Source organism: Patella vulgata, chromosome 4 (genome assembly GCF_932274485.2).
Source record: "Patella vulgata chromosome 4, xgPatVulg1.2, whole genome shotgun sequence".
In the NCBI taxonomy this organism is placed as follows: Eukaryota; Metazoa; Mollusca; class Gastropoda; family Patellidae; genus Patella; species Patella vulgata.
The window spans coordinates 58504605-58532234 of NC_065882.2; the positions used below are offsets into that span (position 1 = coordinate 58504605).

Below are 27630 nucleotides of genomic sequence, written 5' to 3' on the forward strand. Positions count from 1 at the left end.
ACTCTAAACCTGTATGTAAATATTATCATGGCACACAGTCTAAACCTGTATGTAAATATTATCATGGCACACAGTCTAAATTAGAATGTACAGTATTGTTACTACATTTAGCTGTAAACCTCTAGTAAAGTTATGATTTCTTTAATTGGCTGTGGTACAGGGTGGGGGTGGAAAGGGCAGCGCCCAAACTTTCGGATGGGACGTAAAAATAGTTGAAACGATATTTGATTCAACATACTAAATCGGATTGAATAACCAACAAGGGGCTGTATAAGTTCTCCCGTTACAGCATTTCTACTAGTATCTGTAAACCTTTAGTTCAAATAAGTTTTGAGGCTAAATTCCTAACAAATATTTGAACTGAAACAAATCATCGATAAATATGTAATTTTCTAACTAAAATAGACATATTATGGCAAACACTAAATAATTCTGTAAGGGAGTGGCAAGAGAAAAAAATCAAGCGGAGTTTAATGTCTCTTACTGTTCAGTATCAACCGAGATAATGAAGATGTGCATTATGATGTATTAAATGTTTATAGAAATTATTATTTGTCATTGATTTCAGACAAATTGCACTTATATTTCGCTACAAAAGCAACAAGTTCACATTTTCCCCTATCAGTATTACGCCACTTTGTCAAATTGAAGCTAGGTAACTACAACTATAGGCCTAGGTACGTTTCACGTTTTTATAGATTCAGAATTTTAATTTTAATGTACATGTACCCTGTTATTCTGTTATACAACCAGCGGCTGCCAGGCAAGGTAAGGTTTTCGTCGTTTACTCGCGTCACTCGAGTCGACTCCATTGCCGAGTTTACCCGGGTGAAACATCCCGAACGGTCCGAGTAGTCACATGACATCAAAACAGCTACGACGTCAGTATGTAATCGAGAGACAGGCCTTTTTGCGTATAGGACGCCATTTTGTCACGTGACAAACCCTTTAACTCTCCGCTCAACGGGAGTAAACGGGTTAGTCACGTGATGCGACTCGAGTCAGTCATGTGACCAACTCGATTCAAAACGCGAACGGTCTGGTGTCGACTCGAGAGGCAGTGTCAATTGTTTATTAGGACCAATATATATAGTTTACTGACTAGGTTAAGTTCAATGGGAAAATAGTAGGATTTCACAGGCTCGTTTATAAAAGAATTTCCTGAATAGACTATACAGCTTTTCGTCTTAAAACACTCGTGACTACGGTTCAGCTTATGACATTAACACAGTTGAGACCCGGAACAAGATGTACAGGTAGATAATGTTTTATTTAGTGTAAAACACACGGGCTAACATAGGACATCCAATAATTGTATTTTAGTTTGTTACTTTCAAAGTTTCCACCTCGGTGAAAACTGAACTACTGTCTTTAGCCATCTTAAAAGAAAAGGACTTGGCCGTAAGAACAAACTACTTACTTATGGTTATTAAGAACTTACCGTTGTGTTTGAAATCACCCCCAATTAAGCACAATTGTAAAATTAAATATTCCAACGAATAAGTTGGACCTTCCACATAAACATCTATCTGCATAACAAGTTTATGAAAATACGCATTTAAAGATACATTGTGAGATTAGATAAAGAGCTGACAGTTCTCTATATAATAGTTAAAAACTAGATAATGTAAAGGGAATTTGCTGAAAATTTCAGTCAAATTGATCCACTCTGGACCGAGATTTTAGCGATGAATTTTTGGCCTAGCCTCGATCATCATTACTAAAGTCGGTACGATAAAAAAAAACATAGTCTCGATTGGCCATTTTTAAATTAAATTTACGTCATTTTTGATGAATAGGTAAGATTGACACACAATAAATTTGTTCATAAGCTAGAAATATACTCAGGATATACGCTAGAAAGCGCCATTTACAGTCCTAACCATGATCTATTACGGAACAAGGCTATATGCGGGAAAGTGTGACAGAGAGCCGCGAAACTGCCTTACCGGTACTCTTATTATGAAGTAAAACTATGAAATACTATAGTATTCCATAGATTTTTTTTTATTGCACTTTCTGTAGGAAATTCTACACTTGCATGTATGTATAGGAAAGAATACTGTAGTATTCTGTAGTTTGGAAATTGGGTCAGTACAGTTTTCTGTAGGAATGTGTACACTGAAAATAAACTTGTGTTGGATCTCAACACAAGAACTTGTGTGAAAATTATTCTACACAAGTTATGTGTTGTTTTGCATTGCATTAACACAAACTTGTGTTCTTTTTAATGCATTAACACAAATCTTGTGTTTTTTCCATATAATTAACACAAGTAATGTGTACCGTCAACAAATATTTTTTTTTTTAAATTTGAACTCCATACAAAGTCTTAATCCGGGGGTCCACAAGTAAGAGAAAGGTATTTTTTACTCAGACAATATAGCCAGACAGACTTGAATGCTAATTGGCGTTAAGATGTCTGTAGTTAAAATAAAGTTGGGCCCACTAAACTGGTAGATCAAAGGCCTGTTGAGCGCTCATGCCCGGTGTGATTTTAACAATTGACTCCAAATGCGTTGACAAGAGTAGTAGTAGTTTGTTGTATTTTACGTCCGCTTCCACCGAGGTGATATCGCAGACAATCGTTGACAAGAAAATAAGTAAAACTGTTATTGAATGTGATTGGTTGATAAAATCAACGTACTATAGGCTACATTTTGTCTGCGATATCATCTCGGTGGAAGCGGACATTAAATGAAGTGATTTCACACAATTAATTTAACATTTAACAACGTGCTGAAATGATTTTGGAGCAGTGATATGTTTGACAAATGTAAGCTAATGGTCACATAGAATACAAGACCGCAGGTTTGTGAATATTTATATAAAAAAAATAATACCATGTATGTAATTTAGCATCGATATTGTTTCTCTGTATAATATTAGTATTTCGTTTCCTTAAAAAAAACTCCAACAATTTAAACCGGAAGTTCATGTTTATAATATGGCGCGGTCAGGAAAAAAATTTCGGCATGTTATTATCAAATCTGTTCAATTTTTCTGAAATCATGCTTAATTAACATTAGTTGTTCGGCGCTACGATGTTGTTCAAATACTTACATTACAGAATCAGAAACGGTTCGACTTGAACCAGCAGGTAAGAATCTGTTTTGAAATTATATCTTGGGAGGTTGGATTGGCGTTGGAGACCCGATTGGCGGCCATTTTGATTCTTGTTTCATGATTTTTTTTATATTATAACGATTTTGCCAAGAGTAGACATAAACGCGGGCACAGACTAGAAAAAAATCTTTTTACACTTTTGTGTTAGTTGAATTGTAATCTAATTTATGTTTAAAAAAACAACCTTAAATCTAATAAGCAGACGGAAGATATGGACGAACAACAAGAAGTTATGGAGGTCCCAACAACTGAACCTATGGAAGTAAAGGAATCGTTTACAGCCGAAACCCGATACGATGTGCCAGTTCCGGTTATGGAGTCCTCCATCTCAGACGATGCCGACGTTATTGTCTTCTGCGACGAAGAACCCGTAGTGGTGTATCACTATAAACCTCAGAATGCCTCGTTCGGCATTTCTGTCCAAACGAGGCAAAAACGTGTCAAAATTTTTGCCCCGATTTTGCCTCGTTATAACGAGGTAAAAAAAAATACCTCGTTTCTCTGGAGTTCCAAAACGTGTTTTTTTTTAAAATTGCCCTGTTTTTGGAACGAGGTATTTTGTTCAGAACGAGGCTGGGTAAAATTGCCTCGTTTACTAAACGAGGTATTTTATCCAAGATAATTATTAGCGGTATTTGCTGTCAACAAATAGAGCCATACAAATAATGTTCGGACCATCATGTGACCAATTGCAGATCTACAAATTAGATTATTTATTTGGGACATGATATTGTTCATAGTTATGGCTTACTACACTGGAGTTCTATTATGTATAATAAACGCTTCCCGAGCGAAACAAAACATAACAATGTCACGTGACAATATTACATATGGCGGATACAAGCGTTCTTTGATTACATGCTGTTTGGTTTGATTATTAAATAATACGGCAATCTGTATATATGGGAAAAGGAGAATGAATTTCCCCAAATCCAAAACTAGATGACTGGAATATTTATTGAATGGAAAGTAAATATTTTATAAACAAAAATATTCGGATTTGCAGTATCCTAGCTTGGATGGATTTGTGATTTGAATCTCGAACTCAGTGTTTTATACATTTTATTATAAAATTGTAATAAATGTTTTACATGAATGAATAAAATCTACAATTTAAAACAGTACAATAACATTGTGATTTGACGCTCTACAAATCACTAAGAGTATAACAATTGCTTGTTGAAAAAGCGTTAATAATATGTTTTTTTCCATTTATTAATTTTTTAAAAATATATTCAAAAAGAATGCGTCTTTTACAGATTTCAATATAACCACAAATGGTTGATTGTTTTAATGCTAAGATAAGTATTAATGGTTTGTATTTGAAAATCAAATTATATAAGCGAAAAATAGTAAGATACATTATGTATATCTTAAAACACGCCCTTCTCAGTTACTACTTCGGCGAATATCATTTGATAATTTAGATGATCAGAATTAAACACCGTGGGAACTATGCCGGAAAATCCAGTTGAAATTTCTCGGCTAACACCTTATACTCACTGAACCACTGTGGCTTATGACTTGTGATTGTATATAAATTTTTTGAACATATGATATTTTTTTATTTCAATCCTGTAATCTTGATGCTTTGCTTCTTTTATTTACAAAATATTCATTTTGTTTGGGGTTTTTTTTAATGAGGAAAAGGTTTTACATCATTTTATTACTCCTGCAAAATAGTGCATTTTTCTTTTGTTAGTTTTCTGTGTATATTAGTTATTTCTATATGTCTCACAAATCACTTGTAGTGTGATTTTGTAGCACTTTTCAGTTTTTGAAATTGTTTCAATTTAGTGCATAATTTATCTTAGTGCTTGGTTTGGATGTTATTAAATTTAGATATTATTTGAATTATATATTTTGGAGTATGGGGTAGGGATACTGTGTACATATCTTTATATTCTCAGTTCTTGTTTTGGGGTAAAGAACAATTTATATAGCTATTTTATATTTTGTGATAGGTAAAGTGTGTGGGGTTAAGAACAATTTAAATAGCTATGTTATATTTTGTGATGGGGTAAAGAACAATTTATATAGCTATTTTATATTTTGTGATAGGTAAAGTGTGTGGGGTTAAGAACAATTTAAATAGCTATGTTATATTTTGTGATGGGTAAAGTGGGGTGTGTGTGTGGGGGGGGGGGGACATTATATATAACACAATATAATTAGTATTAGAATTCTCTGTTTTTCTGTTAACATTTCAAATATCTATTTAGTTTTGATGTATTAATTTACTTTTTCCTATGATTTTATGAATAAATAATAATCTTACAAAAACAAAAACAAATTTTGTTTCCTTCTTTTATCAAACTTTACAGGTCTATCAGAGCAAAGAGATGGGTCCTGCATAAAAAGGTTGCTATACTGTATATAAATTGGGGAAAAACACAACACAAGTTTTTGTGGATGGTTATACACAAGTTCGTATGAAACCACACAAGTTTCAGAAATTTCAACACAAGTTTCAGAAATTTTAACACAAGTTTCAGAAATTTCAACACAAGTTTCAAAAATTTCAACACAAGTATTGTGTAGATTTTCACACAAGTTTCAACACATGTTTGTGTTGTTTGATAAATTTTAACACAAGTTTTGTGTTGTTTCAACATTTAACACAAGTTTGTGTTGTTAAATAGAGACACCTTACTTGTGTTGAAAACAAGTTTGTGTTGTTTCAACACAAGTTTTTTTTCAGTGTAGTATAGAAATTCCATAGATTTTTTTTATTAATTCTTATTCTGGGAATATAGTTGGCTCATTTCAATTCTGTTGATTTACTAGTCTTGACCATGACAAGTTTTCTTCTTGGTATAACTGAAATATAGGGAAAGGATAGTTAAATAAAGTGAAGTAAGTAACGAAATCACATAAATCTTATCTAATTTAATATTATTGTTGAGAAAGTAATAAAGTTTACCTATTATTCTGACTTTAATCGAATCTGTGAAAAAAAACCCATTCTCTTTAGTTTCTTGTTTTAACACTAACATATTAAGTTGTTATACACTGAATTTTAGTATTTAAAATTCAGCCAATGACAAAACTGATTTCAAGAGAGTAAATTGACCGTTAATTATAGTTTGTCCACAGATATGCAGGGTTGACCTGCTGGCTTCAACAAATTATGTAATTTGAGTGCAGAATCTGCTCTAGTCAATAATATCTAACTAACAGGATCACCCAAGAGCCAGACTGTGTTCAAATAAAATTTGTCTTTATTGCATTGATTTATGTTAAAAATAATTTGTTATCTGTTATTTTGGCTGTGAAGATGTACATTTACTGGCATTCTTAGAGTGTCGACATGTATCACTATTCTATTCATAGTATATACACTATATTAAAAAAATATCATTTTACGACTTTTTTAGTTTTTTCGTGGTAAGCCTTTTTTTAGTTTGTCATCACAGTAAATTAAGGAAAACTGCATCCAGCGAAGTTCTGTTGGAAACTTTTACATAATTCACACAAGTGCATCACTAAATTCTATAGTCTATAGTATGAATAAAAGACATCGCCAAATTATGAAATCTGTAGAATAGAACATTGTTATCACATTATTATGTAGAAAACTATAGAATGTGTTAAAATGGTTTAAGTACCATATAAATTCAACAGAAAACTATAGAAGACTAATCTGTTATATTTTTCTCCAAAAAATCTATAAAATATTTTTTTCCATAGTTTTCTATAAAATGTCATTGAAAACTAGGATTACACAACTGACTTGAGACTATACGTTAGTTCTATAGATAACTATAGTTTTTACCCCCAAATCTATTGGGACCACAACTGACTTGAGAACACAAGTTAGTTCTATAGTAAACTATAGTTTTTCCCACATAGGCTATATAAAACTATAGGATTTATCAACTGACTCGAGGATACAAGTTAGTTCTATAAAACTGTAGTTTTTACCACCAATTCTATAGCAGCGCCAATGAATCTATAGGTTTATTTTTTTTTAATACTTTCTTACAGTATTCTATAGGAAATTACACTTGGATAAAACTCATCTACCGATCCTACACAAACTTTTAGTAAATGTTTTTGAATATATAGTCAAGTGAAAAAAATTACAGAATGACTTCGTTTTCCTGTAGCATTCTATATCATTCTATAGAATCCCACAAACTGCTATAGGAACTTATACTTTTTTCTATAGGAACCTATAATTTTTTTCTATAGGACTTTTTCATAACGGGCTTTGTTATCGATTATTGAGACTAGTTACCTATACTATCGGAATCTTATGTTTATGTCCCCGCCTTTCCGAGGCAGCGGGGGTGAATAATAAAATGGGTTCGCGCGTCATTTTTTAGGACACAAAAACTCTGCTTCTAATTGAACTAGAGTGTCTGAATGTGATTGGGGAACAGGCTTAGCCTATGTAAAACCCTGTAAAACCCCTCTCCCTAGATAATATATTCATATTAATACGAAAGAACAAATGGGTGTATATACAAAGTTGAAATGGCAAACACTATAATATACATAAATTATGCATAAATAAATAAAGAGTGCGTCCAGGGCCCGATTCCTAGAAAATTCTTAAGCACGTTCTTGTGTTTAGATTTTAAGTAGACTTTGCATTTAAGTAAACTTACCTTATTTTGTGTTCCCAGAAAATTGTGCTTAGATTTTAAGTAGACTTCAGGTTAAGCACAAGCACGTTATTATGTGTTCCAAGGAAACACTTAAGCACAACTTCCTTCTTAAACATTGTCAATCTAAGCACAAGTCCCAAGCAAGGTATAGGGCTTGCTTACCTACCTTAAGCCTGTTTCTGCTTCAAACAAGATGGCTGGCCGTAGAGTTATTCGACAGCATTTCCTACAGACAACTGAAAGAGAGGGATAAAATGGGGTTTAACGCCCACTCGACACAAACTAGGTCATTTCGGGACTAACATATGGTTTTTAATTTTATTTCCATAATTCGCTTGCACGTAGGGGTCTTTAGCAGTGGGAGGAAACCAGAGGACCCGGAGAAAATGGGGTTTAACGTCCACTCGACACAAACTAGGTCATTTCGGGACTAACATATGGTTTTTAATTTTATTTCCATAATTCGCTTGCACGTAGGGGTCTTTAGCAGTGGGAGGAAACCGGAGGACCCAGAGAAAGCCCACGAGGATGGACAGGCGACCCTACTCCTTGTCACGTACAACCGGGGATTCGAAATCACGCAAGTTGACTCAATAACAGGCCTTATGATACAGCGCGCACGTGCTTGTAAGAACGGTCTTGAGAATTTGTGCTTACTTCTATGAATTTTCTAGGAACCGGGCCCTGGTAAAAAATAAATCACCACTTTACTTCATTCTGACATACATTAAATCATACAAGCTATATAGCTGTCTGACCTCTAGGCCTCTTCATAGATTAATAATGTATAATAAAATGGATGAAAGGCACAGTATATATTATTTTGGTAACAATTATACATACGCTAAAATGGATATGCAAAGTTTTACATACTATTGAAAATACTAAATGATCTAGATTAAAATCTGTTGGCATATCAATAAACTTATGGACTTGGTTAAAATATTATTGTTTACATCTGGACCGGGGGTTGTTTTTAGAATCATATTGTAGTTTGTCTAGGGTTTCCTTTTGTGCATTTGCATGTAAAGAGCATTGCAGGAGCGATCGCGATCTTCAAATATATGACCGTAGAGGCATGCGTATGGTGTTCTATTTCGGCCATTCGCGCGTCACCCTTGAAAAAAGGCGACGCACGCGCGACGCAAAATCCGCGTCGCACGTCGTGCGTCGCCCTTTTTCAATGTTAAGCTTTAGAGAAAAAAAAAGCGACGCCGGCTTTTTAACAAAACGTCGCCATTTAAAAAGCGACGCGTCGCGTCGCACTTCCCGTCGCGTTGCGCGTCGCCTTTTCTGAACAGATATTGTTTACATTTTTGGTGATGAAATGCGCATGTACCAGGAGAATTCATTTGCAGTTTATTTGCCGTTTGGTATTTTATCTTCAATACATTGATTTATGCTGGACACAAGGAACCGCCAATAATATCCCCTATATAACAAGGGAGCCACGGTGGCTGGTTGGTTAAGACGCTGGCTCGCTAGCCTGGAGGTCGGGTGTTCGATCCCTGCATTGGCCGAGAAAGTTCATCAAGATTTTCCGACGTGGTTTCCCCTTGTCAGTGGTGTAGAACGGAGGGCCTGACAAGGACAGCTGTCTAGTCCTTCGGATGAGACTAAAAACCGAGGTCCCGTGTATATATTGGAATGCACGTAAAAGATCCCCTGGTAGTTGGAATTCGATATAAGAGTAGGCGATAGTGCCGCTGTCCGGGCCAAATTTCCCTCATAGCACACTGTATGGCGTATGCCCGTCTTCATTAGCCCAGTATAGGAGCAGAACAGTAGGGTGTTAAACCCCATTTCATTTCATTTCATTTCTTATATAATATATAGAGATTAATATATATAGACTATAATATAGAGATTATATTTTAAATCTCTGTTCTAAATTTAAAATTTTAAACACTTATGTGAAAGAGTGACCTAGTGCTCTCTATAGGTACGGTAATATACTATAGTTATATGAAAGCGTACTGATTAACGATGTGGGTGTGGTTTCTGTTATTTTAGTCAGTTGTTGTATAGGTTCTCAAGATAGAATTAATACGAGAATATTTTTATTGTGGATACCCTACGACGAATATATTAGAAACCCTAAAGAAATCAGATTAAGATCGATGTTGAAAGAATCCAAGATTAGGTTCACTTCTGCACTAGTTAACCTAGTCACACAGTCTATAATCATTGAAAGAGATATGGGAACGAAAGGCAGCTACTAGCAGTGCCCTCACAGCCTATGTGGCGCCCCCCCCCCCCCGCAATTGCATACTGCAATTGCTTTGTTCAGTGTCTTCGCTAAGTTGAATTTTGATGATCAAATAAATTTTACAATATCATCTTTTATACTTTTAACACCTTGTTTAAATAACTATTTATTAAATTTATTAAAATTTTTATATTTATTTCCCCATCAACTCTCCGTTTGATCGAAAAACCCTATGATATATCTTGGAAAAATCATAATTCTACCCCTCAATTTACTGAAATATGTCCTGGTTTACACATGCTTAGGAGAAGCAAAAGCCGGTGATTTGTTATCTCAGCTTCCAAGGTAATAGCTTTACTTAACCCCCCTCCTCCATCCCCAAGAAGAGCCGTCCCCGGGCGTATGCCCCACTCAGTACCCCACCCAACCCACCCCATCCCTGGCTAAGACATTCGTCTTCGTATATAAAAAATATATTCTCGTAGTAATTCTGTGTGTAAAAATGTCAAGGAATGTGTCATACTATAAGTAATACAACACTTGAAAACCTATAAAACAACTGAAACCATACCCACAACGTTATCAGTTCCCTGTCATCGTGTGTTTAACTATAAATGACTGTATCTGCGGAGAGCGCGAGGTCACTCATTCACACCAGAGTTTACGATTTTAAGTTTAGAATAGAGATTTAAAACATAACACATAATCTGGGTATTATAGGAATGTATTGTTATATAAAGGATATTAATGACATTTCCTTGTGTCAAATATGTATTGAACATTACATACCAAACGGCAAATAAACAGCAAATGAATTCTCCTGGTACATGCGCATTTCATCACCAAAACTGTTAACAATATCCGTTTAGAAAAGGCGACGCGACGCAAAGGGCGACGTTTTGTTAAAAAGCCGGCGTCGCTATTTTTTCTCTATAGCTTAACATTAAAAAAGGGCGACGCACGACGCGGGAAGTGGCCGAAATAGAACACCATACATGCGGGACTGTCGGCAACATGCCTTTGGTATTTGCGACCCTGCAATCTGACCCACTCCTTTTGCAGTGCCACGGCCAATTCTTGCAGTGTTGTCGGTTAACGTTGACATCGACGAACACGTCTCCCGATCACGTCCCAGAGATGCTCTATAGGGGAAAGGTCAGAATTCATGGCTTGCCAAGGCATATGGTCAATATGGTGATGCTGGAGGTAGTCATTCACGACACGAGCGCGGTGGGCACGGGCATTATCATTTAGGAAGATGAAACGTCGACTTGCACGTTGAGCAAAGAGAAGAACTATAGGTGATTCCTCCCCACACCATAACAGACCCACGCCCGAATCTGCCATGCTGTCTGACGTTAACGTTAGCACGAGGCCGCTTTACACGCATCCAAACGCGAGCACGCCTATCATTCACGACACGAGCGCGGTGGGCACGGGCATTATCATTTAGGAAGATGAAACGTCGACTTGCACGTTGAGCAAAGAGAAGAACTATAGGTGATTCCTCCCCACACCATAACAGACCCACGCCCGAATCTGCCATGCTGTCTGACGTTAACGTTAGCACGAGGCCGCTTTACACGCATCCAAACGAGAGCACGCCTATCGGCGAAATCCAGAGTAAATCTGGACTCATCTGAGAACATTATACACGCGTCCATCGACGATTACCCCAATTTCTACGCTGCCTACACCATTGACGCCTGTTTGCCATGTGTTGGCGAGTTAATGGAGGCACATCACGCGGTCGTCGCGCATGAAAATGGGCTGCATATAGCCGATTTCTAATCGTTTGGGGTGTAACTCGAATTCCTGTAACTTGGTACAAGTTTACAGAAAACTGATTGGCCGTTTGTCCTCGATTTCGCAGGACCCGTGTACGAATGTGTCAATCCTGGGCTTGTGTAGTGGCTCTAGGACGACCTGAACGAGGTCTATCATCAACATTGTGTGTTTGTTGGTACCGGCTCCACAGTCTGCTGATCAAAGACTGTGACACATTAAGCATGTTGGCTACTGCTCGCTGCGCAGAACCCATTTGAAGCATGCCGATAGCACGTAGACGTTCATCATGTTGAAGAAGTCTCATTGCAAATAAAACGTAAAACACTAAAGCAAAGATACGCTAAACAGTAAATATTATGCACGAACCGATAGGAAAGCAAACATTGGACAATGAACCCCCACCCACCCCCACGTGTATGGCGCTATTGTGTGTCGCACGTGCAGCTCAGTGGTGCTGTTGGAGCGATAAATTCTTCATCTGTAAAATGAAATGAAATGGGGTTTAACATCCTACTGTTTTGCTCCTAAACTGGGCTAAATGAGGGAAATTTTGCCCGGGCTGCGTCACTATGGCCTACTCTTATATCGAATTCCATCTGCCAAGGGATCTTTTACGTGCACGCCAATGTGTACACGGGACCTCGTTTTTTCGTCCCATCCGAACGACTAGACAGCTGTCCTTGTCAGGCCCTCCATCCTGCATCACTGACAAGGGGAAAACCACGCCGAAAAATCTGAATGAACTTTCTCTGCCAATGCAGGGATCGAACACCCGACCTCCAGGCTAGCGAGCCAGCGTCTTAGCCACGTGATCCCCTCTTCATCTGTGAACATACTCTCAAAGCATGTCAAGTGTCCATGACTATTTATCATATCACAACCTGCATAGGTATTTGCATTTCAATATCCCCTCCTTTTTTGAAGAGCATATATGCTAATTCAATTTAAAAGTCTTGTAACCATTGTATAAAGAGTAGTATTAGTTGAAACATTTAACCTTTTTATTGCCATTCATTGTATTTATATTATATACTATTATAATAAACATAGAAATCTACTACACTATTTTTACCACAGTGGTCTCTTAAGTGTTATACTGTCTTCGTTATAGGTAAAACAAAGTTGTCATTCTTTCTAAATCAACTAACACACTATTTATGGATAACAATTACTATGGTTTATTTCACTGCGACGTTTCAACAAGATTTCACAAGTCGTTATCAAGCATATAACACATGCTTGATATGCTTGATAACGACTTGTGAAATCTTGTTGAAACGTCGCATTGAAATAGACCATAGTAATTGTTATCCATAAATAGTGTGTTAGTTGATTATGTTCCAATTACTAAATGCCACTTAAAGAATATTCTTTCTAAATATTTGAATAAAAACACTCACAGAATGTGTTTTAAAATATTTAAGCTGATACTTTACTAAGGATTTAAGTATGTTTTCAGCATTTATGATATTTCCAGAGTCTAGAAGGACATGTCTCCTTTCGTATATAGATAATTTTGCCAAGGATAGAATATCATTCATAAAATGTATACATTTGATTCTAATTGAAAGTTATTGATGAAATTTGGTCGAGACTTTGGTTGGAAAACGATAACTTTGAGTGAGCCGGTTGTACGTGCCAACCTTGTGGGTCTTCTCCGGGTCCTCCCACTGCTAAAGACCCCTATTGAAAATTATATAAACCATAGTTTGTGTTGAGTAGACGTTACCCCCCCCCCTCCTCTCTCTAGTGATAACAGCGCATGTTTTAAGGTGCCTTGATTTATCTAGGTTATTTAAGGTGTTACCTTCTGTGACAACAAAAAGTGCCCCTCACTGCCATGTTCTTGAATATCAAGGCCTCATAAATTAATTCTCCTACCCCAACCTTTTAATATTCTAATATTAAATGTAAATAGAATATTGTTATCATATATTGTTAATAATGTTATTTACTGTTTTGATTTGATAATAAAAGAAAAAAACATTCAACTGATGTTGTTCTCTCATTTAAGGTTGGTTTAAACATATTTTATTAACACAAAGTAAATGGATCGGGCAAAAGTTACACAAACTTACAAAAAAATCCTTTCCTTCATAAGTACATGAAATTATTCAAGATAACAAAATAAAGAAGAGAATTAAGACGGTGCTGGGGAATAAGTCCCAAGATTGACGAAGATGATCATAAGCAAACTATCTGAGAATTATTCCAGTGAGTGCAAGGATCTTAAAATTTCAACCCCATTTGCAATTATCTTACTGAAGATAATATCGAAAGGTTGCAAGAGCTGTTGGTCCGAGTTTATTTCAAGCTTAAAGGTGTATTTCCAAATAGTAACTTAGGATAAGGACCATTCTTAAACCATAGTCCTGTATCTGCCTATGGTTGTGTAGGAGAATTTGAGTAGGGAGAATTTCTTTGAAGAAATGTTTAGTAGGTAGCTTAATATAGTCAGTATTTTGAACTTGGGTGGACACTCACCACCTAATAGGTTATTCCACAATGACGTCATCAAAATGGCCGCCGAAGTTATTTCAATTTTATCCTACCTGCTATAGTTTTCTTTCAATATCTATGAAATAAAGATCAGAATGTAGCTGGCTGTGTGAACTAAAGTGAAAAATATATTTATTAAACTTATATTAATTTTTCATGAAAACTCAATACCCAATTTTTAAGTGACAACACGAAAAAAGCTCTAAAATGTAAAAGAAAATAACACTTCAAAATTAATTACAATGGTATAACAATAAAAAATTCGCTGACAGCATTCAAAGGGGATTTTTACAAGTTCCATCCGTCTTTGACAATCATACATTTACAAAATGAACAGCAGGATATACTCATTGGCTCTGCAAATACAGAACGACTTTGCATATATTAGCCTACACAGACACACGCACCAATAAAGTCATTGGGATACTTTTGAACATTGAATTGCGGAGCCAGACCATTTTTGTATATTTCAAAGCCAAATTGACATGGTTCTAAATGAATTATTACATTATCAAGAAAATGATGTACATGTAGATAGTTAGTATAAAAATATGATCTTAACAACCGAGCAGTATCTCTCACCCATATTCCAGCACCCGGATTCGAAATGAAGTTAGCAAACATATTCCTAGCGGCAATAAAAACCTATCTACATGTATTATATTTATCTGATAATAATTGTTACCTTTATATTAGAATATAACATTTTAAGACACATTAAAGATACCTTCGACGATACAAACTTGGTGATCTGATGATATATTTGGACTAAAAGCACAACCAAACTAAATTTTTCTTCAAATCCTTCCCAAAACATTGTATTCGCGAGGAAATACCCACGCAATAAAAAAAATGTATTAAAAGAAGTCATGTTTGTCAGTTTGTGTCACGTGACTTAGCTGACGCGGCACCATCGCGTGCAACCTATGACGTCGCGTATGCGTAGAATGGGGGGGGGGGGATAGCTTTTTACCCCAAAACGAATTGCTAAAGAAACCAATAAAGTTTGGTTCAATGATACATATATCAGACAACACCATACTCAAATTCGGTCATGGCAAAATGACGCAATTAACATAATTCAATATGGCGGTCTTCAACAAGGTTCAGTGTGTTTTAGTGGTGGGAGAATAACTCTTTTTTTAAATTCTTCAAACACAAATGGTGATAAGAGGCGAAATGTGCTGAAATAACGAATTGGACCAAAAGAAGCCCCCTCAAAAAATGTATTTTCATGATAGCTATTTCGTAAGATGGCTTTTAACTATAAGGTTTTCGATGTCTCTGAATTTAAAGATAAATTTTGTCCCATTGGATATGTCATTTATATGGTTTTCGGTGTCGCTGGGTTCAATTCTGATCTCAAAAATAAAATTCAAAAATCCATGATGGCAGAAATGAAATCCCAAACGTCGGAATTTTAATCAATCGTCATTAAATATTTTACTTCCGTTAGATATGACATGTACACTATGTCTTATAGCCTATAGGCTAAGGGTTTTAAGGGTGCAGAGTTCAATTTCTATCCACAAAACTAATTATAAATAGCCCAGATGAGTTAAATTTAAAACTATGAAAATTGAATCTAATATGGCGATTTTTGTTCTTTTGGATATCCCTTGAAAAATAAAGTTGTCAAAGTTATTGGGTTCAATACGGGGTTCAAAAATTAATTCCCGATGAGATTGTCAGACATAAAATTTGTGCATAGGCTGAAAACATCACGACATATCATAGAAAGCATCATTTTCATTCAGTTTTTCAAACGAAATTTTGCGCCTGTGAGAAGAGAATCCCATCTAGACCAATAGTAACCACAGGTTCATTTATGTCTGTTATTCATTTCACAAGTTCTTGTGATTGCCATAACCATACTGGAAGCTAGACAAAAAAACCCATGATGAACCTGTAGTTAATGTCGGTCCTAATGATACCCCTGGGGATGGGGGTCCGGTGGTGTTCTCTTCGAATAGTCGCAAATTTTTTTTAGAAAAACTCACTGTAAATTGTGCTTTATAGAGTATATCCTGGTGTTTCTAGCTTCTGCACATCTAACTTGCGGCAACCTTAGCAATTCATCAAAAACGACATAAATTCATGATTAAAAGGCCACACCAAATTACGCAAGAACATTAACTAGTTTTGAGACCCCTGAAACTACCATACTCCTGTTCAGCAAATCCCTAAAAAGGAAGGGGAAAATGTGATGTTAAAACGTGTTGCAAATTTCTGAAGTACTTGATTACTTCAATCATCAGTAGAAATACGCTATACATTTTCACGTGGACGTATATTGTCCACAATTTTTATCCGATTTTGACGAAACTTGAAATATGGGTCTATCTCCCAAAGATATTGGCATGTATCGGACCATAACTGTCGGACAAAATGGCCGCCCCTTGTACGCAAATAGTGTAAACATCTGGTATATCGAGGTTGTGGACCCCCTAGAGGTCATAATTTTGATCCGATTTTGATGAAACTTCTAATCCATGTTTATAACCAAAAGATCTTGGCTCCTTTTAATATTCGCGCATATCGGATCGTTAACTCCTGAATTATGGCCCTTGATTGTACGACAAATCGCGTTTTGAGCTTGTGGTCCCTATAGAGGTCACAATTTTTATCCGATTTATATCACAGTTTCGTGAAAATCGGACCAAAACTGAAGGACATAATGGCCGCCCCCTGCACGCAAATAGTGTAAAAATATGGCATATCAAGGTTGTAGACCTCTAGAGGCCACAGTTTTTAGCCGATTTGGAAGAAACTTTAAATATTTGCTTTTATCATAAAGATCTTGGTTCCTTTTCATAACCACACATATCCGAACTTAACTTCCTGGCTTATGGCCGCAGATTGGTCGAAAAATCGAATTTTTACCTTGTGGATTCTCTAGCGGTCACAATTTTTTTTCCGATTTTAAAAACCGTTTAGATATATCACCATTCAAAGATAATGAAGGTTGAAATGGAGTTTCGGGAAATCGAAATGAAAGTGCCCGGCAAAATGGCCGCTCTTTGTACGCAAATTGTGTATAAGTATGTAATACAAAGGTTATTGACCCTCTAGAGGTCACAATTTTTCACCGATTTTGATGAAACTTAAAAACATATCTTTATATTCCAAAAATCTCAGTGCCTTTTGATATTTGCGCATTTCAGACCATAACCTTCTGGATTATGACCCCTGATTGTAGAAAAAAATCGTTTTTGTTTTTAGCTTGTTCTCTATCCATCTCTCGCAAAATATGATCGTATCCTGCCTGGCAGCCGCTGATTCTAGTTTGGCGCAGTCGGAGTCATTACACTCATCCCAAACTTGGCAAGAGTATTTCAGGTTAGGTCTTATTTTATAGATTATGTTCAGTGAGTTTTTATTTAATGAATATTTCAGTTTTCGTAGAATACCATGTTGGTTGGATACCGAAGAACATATAGTATCAATGTGTTTTGACCACCTGAAGTCACTTGATAGTTACGTACCACCGAGGTGTTTATGTGTGGGGACTAACTAACTTATGTGTCTGAACTAATGTTTTTGGGGTCAGTATTTTATTTGAAGATATGCTCAGTGGTGTTAATTGGCCCCTTATACCATTTTCGGGGTACTTTATCGCGTACTGGCATATTTGGTATGTACATGTTTTGAGTGGTTACCCATGCCCCCATAAAATGCTGGAAAATAGGTAAAGCAAGACAAGCAAAAAGGTACGTAAGGAATCATTTACCAATTTGCTCTACAAAGAATGAAGAGCGCTGTCATCTAAATGATTTCTAATAAACATGGAGTTGTTTTTCATTAAATGTGCAACGTTTGCTAAAATACGCCATAATATCCGATTGCTGGGCTATACAACATTATAGTTCGCATCGGATAAACTGTTATACATCCGCAGAAACTATATGAAAGGCGAAAGTTCAATACATGTGGCTGCTGCTTTATGTGATGAATTTAAGTTAAGAGGGGGTTGAAATGTTGTACAGGCGTCTGTAGATGTTTATGTTGACGTGATAAAGGTAGCTATTGAAGTTGTAGATTTGCAGTCCATGAAATTGATTGGGGAGGAGGCATATCTTCTGATACTGCAGGAGCAAATACTAACATCCATGCAAAAAGATTATATTTTCGTTCAGATAAAAAGAGCGAAAAATCTGTCTATGGTATAGTCTGTCTCAAGAAACTTCTCACATCAAGAGTATGTTTCCAAGCCCTGTTTTTTCCATGCAGGATCCATGGCATTGGCCAAAAATTGTTGTTCCAAAGTAACAATAACAGAATGTGCAATATAGACCGTTTATTTCGCACTATTACGTCAAGTAATTCTGTGGTCGCCATCTTATAGATGGAAGTGATAATGCTGCGCTACAAGCACCTTCCTTTCGTCCCCAAAGAAACTGTGTTCATGAACTATCATGATAATATTTCCAGGACAGTTTACAATAGCTATAAGATGACAACCACAGAAATACATGGCATAACAGTACACCATAAACTGTCCATGTTGCGTCATTGTAATGCCAGGTGTAATTTTTATGGTCTAAAGACACTTCGGTGTCATGTTCTGGTAACCTCTATATAGATTTATAGGGAATAAAACCAAAAGTTTAAATGTTTTAGTACGTAGATGTGCCGGTCGTCATAGTATGTCATTATATGGCTATATGACGTCATATTACTTTTACTGGAGTCATTTGACATTTTGATATCATATTCCTATATGTTCATTATACATATAGGGTCTTAAACGTAGGATTTTCTGGAACATTGAGTAGTCGAATGTCGGCCATCTTGGATTTTACCAATTTTTACCCCTTTCCGGTGCGCAAAATTTGTTAAACTTTTGGGATGTTATAAAGTAGCTCTAAATAAACGCAAAAATGCATTAAAACCTTTTCTTGCAATTGTTTTGGGGTAAAATCATAAATTGACTGGACTATAGATCTTATTCTAGTCTCGAGGGATATCAGTGTTGTTTTTACCGAAACTTTTGATTTTGAGTCATATATCTCAGATCATAAAGGAATAGACTGTGAAATAGATATTAAAATCCAACAATACAAAGTCTTCAAGAGAGAAATATTTTCTTACAAGCATGGTAATTTTAATGAGCGCAATAGACTTATACAAAACGTTGACTGGAAAGTCGAACTTGAATATTTAAGCATTGAAGATGCGTGCACATTATTTTATGGCAAAATAAGTGAATTTATCGGCACCAATTGGGTAGTTATCAAAAGGGCAAACAACCGTGGTTTAATTCAGATATCCGAATCCGTGAAAGATTACGGAAAAAAGCCAAACAATCCCAGCATCCAAATGACATTGAAAAATATAAAAAAACATTTAAGGTTAATTTAATGTATCCAGAAAGTTAGGTATAAAGAAGCCATCACAATATGAATAAATGAAACTGATCCTACTGGATTTATTGGTCAATTCTGCGTCCATTTTATAACATGTGTACAGTGCTCATGTGGAAATCTGTTTAACCGTTTCATTGGTACGAGAAGTGACGTTTATTCAAGGGTAAAGTGACAATTTTTGTAACTTTTAATCGGTTATGTTCGGTGAAATACCTAAACAGTCTAGTGATGGTCCGATATGGCACCTGTCGGTTTTACTGATATCAGATATTGACTGCGAAATATATCGGCCGATACAGATACAATTACCGATATTGGTGGATATAAAACTATTACACATTAAAATGCCTTGAATGGCATGATAGATATATGTCATTGTTTGTCGGGAAACGCATGGTACTATTTTACCTTGGGAATCAAAACGAACGCTGTGTTTTTGAAGTAATAAAATTGAGTCACCCTTCCTACACAATCACAAATACTGTCCATCTATTACGAAGCTAATTATTTGCTGTATCATTAATGAATAAAGTTGATTACGATATAATTCCCTAGAGTTATCGGCACCTGTATGTGAATAAAAGATGTCAGAATTGTTCATGCGGTAATGAATGAAACATCAAAGCGATAGTTACCTGACCTGTCTGTCAACAGTGGCAATCAAGTGACATTCTCCCGCCATTTCTAGAACTATAGTTAAAAATAAAACCATCTAATGGAAACTCATTTGTTGGTAGTGTGATCTATATTAAAAGTTATTATTTATTGATACAAATTATGTCTAATAATTTTTAAAGTAGCCCAGCATAACAATACAAATCACTAAATTATTTCTAAATTTTTATCGGAATCCACTCTAGAAGTCGGAATGTCGGGACATCAAAGGGATATACCCCGCCTTTTCCAAAACTTTTACTCATTATGATAGTGTCCAGACAATACCAGTAGTGAACTAGATAAAACGCAAGAAAAAAATGCATGCCAGAAGTAGTAAGATTTGGAACTATTTCACAATAACCGGTATAACAGCACAAGACGCTTCATACCACCCCTGTATCCAATCTTCTTTGGTTTTATTATCGAGAATCGTGATAGACAAATAACTATTGTGAGGTCCATTGTTATACGTCCACATGTAAATATTGTCGTCGTCCCTGTCCGTCCGTCCACAGTTTGTTTGTGGACACTCTACAAGTGACAATTCTTATCCGATTTTGACGAAACTTGAAATATAGGTTTATCTCCAAACGATCTCGGTTGCTTTCGATATTGGCATGTATCGGATCGAAACTCCATGGATTATGGTGCCTGTTTGTACGAAAAATCACGTTTTTAGCTTTTGGACCCTACAGAGGTCACAATTTTTATCCGATTTTATTGAAACTTGAAATGTAAGTTTATAACCCAAAGATCACGGTTCCTTTCGATATTCGCGCATATCGGACCGTCACTTCCTGAATTATGGCTCTTGATTGTACGAAAAATCGCGTTTTTTGGCTTGTGGACCCTATAGAGGTCATAATTTTTATCCGATTTAAAAAAACGTATTATTATATCACCGTTACACCTAAGGACGGCTGAGTTCGAATTTCGTGAAAATCGGCCCAAAACTGACAGACAAAATGTTAATATTATCAGGACCACAGGCTTTTATGCTTTTCAAAGATGCGAGATGATCAATTTGGGTTGAGGTAGTACTTAAATTTTGAATTAGCGTGTCCCAAAAGGGTATTTCTGGTAGATATGAGGAATTATTACTAGATGAACATTGAGAAACAAAAAAAAAATGTTCAAGGCGTCTGCCTTTTCCCTTTTCCTGGTTCTCACAATGAATTTTGTCGTCAAACAATAAGGGGGAGGGGGGGCGGGTATTATTTAAGAAGAGTTCCCACGTTTCATGGAAATGTTGGGTTTTTTTATTAAAGACCACCATTCAGTAGATTCACTGAAAGTATTTGAGTTCACCTCAAGGTCAATTTTATCAAGGTATTCCTTTTTGCATTTTCTAATTTCGGTTGTTACTATGTTTCTGTATTTCCTAAATACTTGCCAATGGTTCGGGTGTTTGTTCGTTTTGCCCTTTTATGAATTCTATTTTTGTGTCGCAATAATGTGGCCATTTATCCATTTTGGTTGACTTGGACGGATTGTTACAGTTTTATGAGGAACAAATTTGTTTATACCTTCAATAATAATGTTTGAAAAATCATTTGCAATTGATTGGGGATCAGTGTAAGCATTAAATAAAAAATATCGAAAGAATAAAATGAAATATATGTGTTTATGCCATCTACATCCAAATCTTGATATTTCCAGGTGGTCCTTTGGTACGAATTTAATTTAGGCTTCGATGTATTGAAAAAGAGAACAATAGGACTGTGGTCGCTAATACTACAATCAAGAATATTAACATCTTTAATAAAATCGGGACAACTGACAATCGCTAAACCAATGAGACTTTTGGAATCCGGTTTAATTCTAGTTGGGTCTTTAATTAATTGTCTGTAATCTAATGAGGTTATAAGATCGTGAAGCCGAGATTTTCTATATTTCAAAAAAACAATGTTAAAATCACCCAATATAACAATATTAAAATCAGTAAAGTCCGTAGTGGAATTAAAACTTTCTTCAACAAGCCAACAGTGAGGCTGATGTCCCCCGCCGAAATAGGAAAATAATTAGAGGACACATATAAAAATCAAATTGCGTATCGCTCTGCTTACCCTGAGCAGAAAATGCTCATTATCAAACTTAGTCAAGGTATTACTGTAATGAAACTATACACCAAGTTTCATCAATCTCACTTAATTAGAACTAAAGTTATCGTGTCCCAAAGCATCAACCAATCAAATTGCTTATCTTCGAACTCCATCAAGGCATTGACCTAATCAACACATTCACCAAGTTTGAACATTCTAGCTCAATTAGGAAGAGAGTTATCGTGCCCCAAAGTATCAACCAATCAAATTGCTTATCTCTGCTTACCCTAAGCGGAAAATGCTCATCTTCGAACTCCATCAAGGCATTGACCTAATAAACACATACACCAAGTTTGAATATTCTAGCTCAATTAGGAAGATAGTTATTGTGTCCCAAAAAGTGTGACGGACAGACAGACAGACGGACAGACAGACAGACAGACGGACGAACCCATTTTAATAGTCCCCTGCTTTCTTCGAAAGGCGGGGGACAATTAAGTCCCAGTAGGAGGCGTTTGCAGAAGGTTGACGATAAAAAGTACCAATCAAAAACAAATCTTTTCTATATCTAACTTCAATCCAAATAGCTTCTAAGTTTTCAATTGTCAGATCATGTCTTGGTTTGAAGAAAATGTTATTTTTAACATACACAGCTACACCACCATCTCTACCATCTTCGCGGTTAAGGGTAATCGGACTATGATATCCATGAAGATATATACTATTCAAAAAAAGTAGGGGATATTTGATTTTGGGGGCATAATACTAAAATATGCAAATGACTACGAAAAACGTCACTATAGAACCTAACAGAAGAAACATTTCCAGTTACATGTGACGCCCAAACGCACCAATAGCTACCGCATGGAATGCAGGTGATGCTTGGGATCATCATGGGGGTCCAACCCAAGATTTGCACGACTCTGACTTTGAATGTTACAGTCATTGTGGCATTGAATTCCAGGGTGGAAACATCAGTTTAATTGTTTAAGTGACCAGAAAACAAATTTTGATATGCGTCGGCTTACCCAAAATGAAAGGTTACGTGCCCTTGGCATGCTACAGATCGGCACAACACAGGCGGTTGTGGCGCGGACGATGTCATAAGCAGGCTATGGTCCAGATACCGTGATACACAATCTGTACAGGACAGACCACGCTCAGGTCGACCAAGGGCGACAACTCAAGCCCAGGATCGATTTATCCGTACCTTGGCCTTGAGAAATCGTGTCATCACAGCAAATCAGATCAGCGCTCGTCTTCAAACAGACACTGGTGTGAGAGTAAGTGGCCAGACGATTCGGAATCGACTGCATAGGGGTCACCTTCGCGCCCGACGTCCTCGCGTGATCCCTTGTTTGAGAGATCATCACATTCAGGTAAGACGTCGTTGGTGTAGGGATCGTCAACACTGGGATAATCGACGCTGGAGCAATGTGATGTTTTCAGATGAGTCAAGGTTCACTGTTGATTTATTTTTTGGACAGACGTAGGAGGGTGTGGCGTCGTCGAAACGAGCGCTTCCAAGACGTTAACGTCATCAGACATGATCGATTTGGGGGTGGTTCTGTTATGGTGTGGGGAGGCATCACTGTTGCTGGAAGAACGGCTTTACATGTTGTTGCAGGGCGTGTTACAGGCCAGTACTACCGGGACAACGCAAGATGTCACAGGGCCAGGATCGTTACAGGTTACCTCCAACAACAGAACATCACCACATTACCTTGGCCAGCACTGAGTCCCGACCTCTACCCCAACATGCTTGGACAGAGGTTACGTCAACGTCAACAACGTCCTGCCAATGTCCAAGAACTTGCTGCTGCGTTGCAACAGGAATGGGACAATCTGGACCAAAATGACCTTAGACGTCTCATTAGGAGTATGCCACGTCGGATCCATGCTTGTTTGGCAAACAGAGGAGGATTTACCCGTTATTGACTTGGTTGTGATGCTGTGGTAACTTTGCTGTTTGACCCCGGGTATCATTTTACACTTATAATGGTCAGTCTGTGCCTTACTTAGTCTAACGATCATTTGGAATAAATCGATGAATGTGAACTTCATTTCATTTTGTCATTTGTTTCTTCGTCAGTTTCATTAGGTGACTTTAATAACACTTAAAAATCAAATATCCCCTACTTTTTTTGAATAGTATATATCGTTAAACCATGTTTCAGAAAAAGTTAGAATATCATATTTACTTAGCTCAAGTGAGACTTCGTCAAGCGTTAAAGTGTAAAATTGAGAGGTTTGATGGCCCAGGATTTGGATGAACCTAATAATAATCTTGAATAATGGATAAAAACAGAAATGAGGATTAGAATCACTGGTTGAACGTTTCTATGGTATGATCCTACAAAACCTAGGGAACACTTTAGCGGTGCAACATTTGGGTGTGGTGACTGAGTCATGAAGAGCATTGGACTAAAAAAACAAATATGGACGTTGCACTGCAGCAATTTCGAGATGGACTGCCAAGTATCATAATTAATAATGTGTTCAATAAGGTAAGATCCACGGTGTTGATGACTGACTGACGATTTAAAGGAGCATTGGTAACATGAATAAGAACATTCATACACACTGAAAAAAAAACTTGTGTTGAAACAACACAAACTTGTGTTATTTTCAACACAAGTTAGGTGTCTCTATTTAACAACACAATCTTGTGTTAAATGTTGAAACAACACAAAACTTGTGTTAAATGTTGAAACAACACAAAACTTGTGTGAAAATCTACACATTATTTGTGTTGAAATTTCTGAAACTTGTTTGTGTTGAAATTTCTGAAACTTGTGTTGTTTCGTACAAACTTGTGTATAACAAAAACTTGTGTTGTATTTTACCAATTTATATCCAGTATAGCAACCTTTCGAATGCAACCCCTTCCATTCGTTCTGTTTAAACTGTAATTATTGATAAATGACATAATAATTTTGTTTGTTAAATTATTATTTATTCAATAAATGATATGAAAAAATAAATTAATGCCTAATTAATACCAATACAGACATCTCGAAGGTTAATAAACAAAGTTAATTCCAATACTAATAAAATTGTGTTATACAATGAAAAAATACCCCCACCCCCCATTCCCAATTATTAAATAAAAAGTAGCTATTTAAATTGAAAAATAAAGCACCGAGACTTTTGGAATATTAATCAACAAAGTTAATTTCAATACTAATAAAATTGTGTTCAATAGTAACAATATCCCCCCCACCCCTCAAAAAAAGCTATTTAATTTTTTTTTTACAATTAACCTTAAAAAGAACTGAGAATATAATATATATGTTCACAATATCCCTACCCCATGGTCCCAAAACATACATTTTAAATATATCTAAATTTAATATCAACCAAACCAAGCAATAAAGACATTAATAATGCACTAAATTAAAATACTTTTAAGAAAAAATAGTCCCTTTAACAGATTAGGAATTCAAAATTTTCTACAGTATATAAATGGGAACTAATAGATAAAGCACAGGCAAATAATTATATATAGATAAAATAAATATAGCATAAAAATCAAACAAAATGGAGAAAATTAAAAATTTGTAAAACAAAAATTGATTAATTAATAAAACCATTTTATATAAAAGAGGCATTAACATCCGAAATGTTCACTAAATGTTTAAAAATAAAGGTTGATTTCATCCTACAATTATTGATGATCCCTCTATATTATTTCAAGTTTTCAGGCCAAATCTTTAGTGTTTAGGATTACACTGCATTCTATATAATGAAACAATATTAGACATGGTTTGGTATTTGACATTAAAAACAAAAATGTGATTAAAAAGGCAATATAACTTTTGGGTTTCCACAATAAGATCTGTAAAAGAATTTGATGACTTTATATTCAGAATTTAGAGTTGTTTTCTTTCTTTGGTATTAATATTCACTAAATAGATATAATTCTCCAAGGATGTTCAAGTGATTATTATAAATACACTTATCGACAAATGGGGTTTTGATGTGGATTTAACTTGGTACACCAGTCATGGGTATAGAGTTATTTAGATGGCAGAATAAAAGTAAAATAATTCATTGAGCAGGGGGCGGCGGCGGGGGCGGGGGAGTTGAAAAGAGCATAATTTAACAATATATTATATTATTTTGAGACTCATATGTATGACTACATGCGAATGCAAAAGGCGGGGGGGGGGGGGGTATTTAGTCAGGTAGCATTATTGCTTACTCATGTACACCAAAAACACGGCATCTCGCCCAAACAGATGTTTTACGCCAAAACGCTTCAACTTGATTGATTGCCATGTTTTTGGTGTATATTTATATCTTTTCTTGGGCGCCGAATAGAACTACGGCTTTTAAAATGTTCAAAAATCGACGTAAATTGATTTTTTCAACGTTACTTGGTATACAACGATGAGCACATGAGTGAGTAGACTGTGGGAAAGTTACGACAACTCATTTCCAGGCGCCATTTTGGGTCCCAATTATGACGCCATAAAAGCTATGACGTCATGGCTTCATACAGGTTTACATACCAAAATTTGTTTTTTTCTTGCAGTATTAGACGTTGAGGGATAATATAACGTTTTACCCTAAAAAAAAATGCAAAAGAAACCAATGCAGTTTGGTTCAGTGATAAATATATCAAACAAAATCATACCCAAAATCGGGGAATTTTCTGAGAGCGATATCTCGTAATCAGTGTGTTTTACTATTTACTCGTTGGATTGTAAATGATTTCTTTTTAAATTCCTCATACACAGAGTGGTTATGAAAGCGAAATGTGCCGAAAAATCGAATTTGACAAACGTCAAATTAAAAAAAAGAAGTATTTGTTATATGGTGCCGGGCGTTTCTTTCATAATGGCCGCCAAATTTGGTAATATTATTATTATTATTATTATTACAGCATATTTATAGCGCGCCCTTTCATAAAACATGTTCAGGGGCACTTTACAAAGTGACAATGTAATCATAAATAAACAACAAGATTATGGACATGTTAACAATTGTATACAGAGTCAGTTAAAAGCCTCATTAAATAAATGTGATTTAAGTTGTTTTTTAAAAGAATATAGAGATGTACAACATCTTAAACTAAATGGTAGATTATCCCATAAAACAGGTGCTTGATAACTAAAAGAGACTAGTTGAACAGTTTTGGGCTTTAAAAATAGTTTATCTGATGTACGTAATGTTCGACCATTATATCGTGGTTATGTACGCGAAATGTGCGGAAATCGAATTTGACAAACATCAATTAAAGAAATGTATTTTCCATGTGGTGCCGGGCATTTCTTTTAAAAGGGCTACCGAATTTGGTAATACATGTATAAGGCAATTTAACAAAA

At 35.9% G+C, this 27630-nt stretch overlaps 1 long non-coding RNA gene across 1 annotated transcript in view; it reads left to right on the forward strand.

Annotated features, from left to right (window-relative positions):
* Positions 1 to 1025: 1025 nt before the first annotated feature.
* LOC126819636 (uncharacterized) overlaps positions 1026 to 27630 on the forward strand; it is a 41376-nt gene continuing 14771 nt past the window's right edge. Inside the window, exon 1 of the long non-coding RNA XR_008787848.1 lies at positions 1026 to 1256. This is a non-coding gene — a long non-coding RNA (uncharacterized LOC126819636). The remainder of the gene's footprint in view (positions 1257 to 27630) is intronic.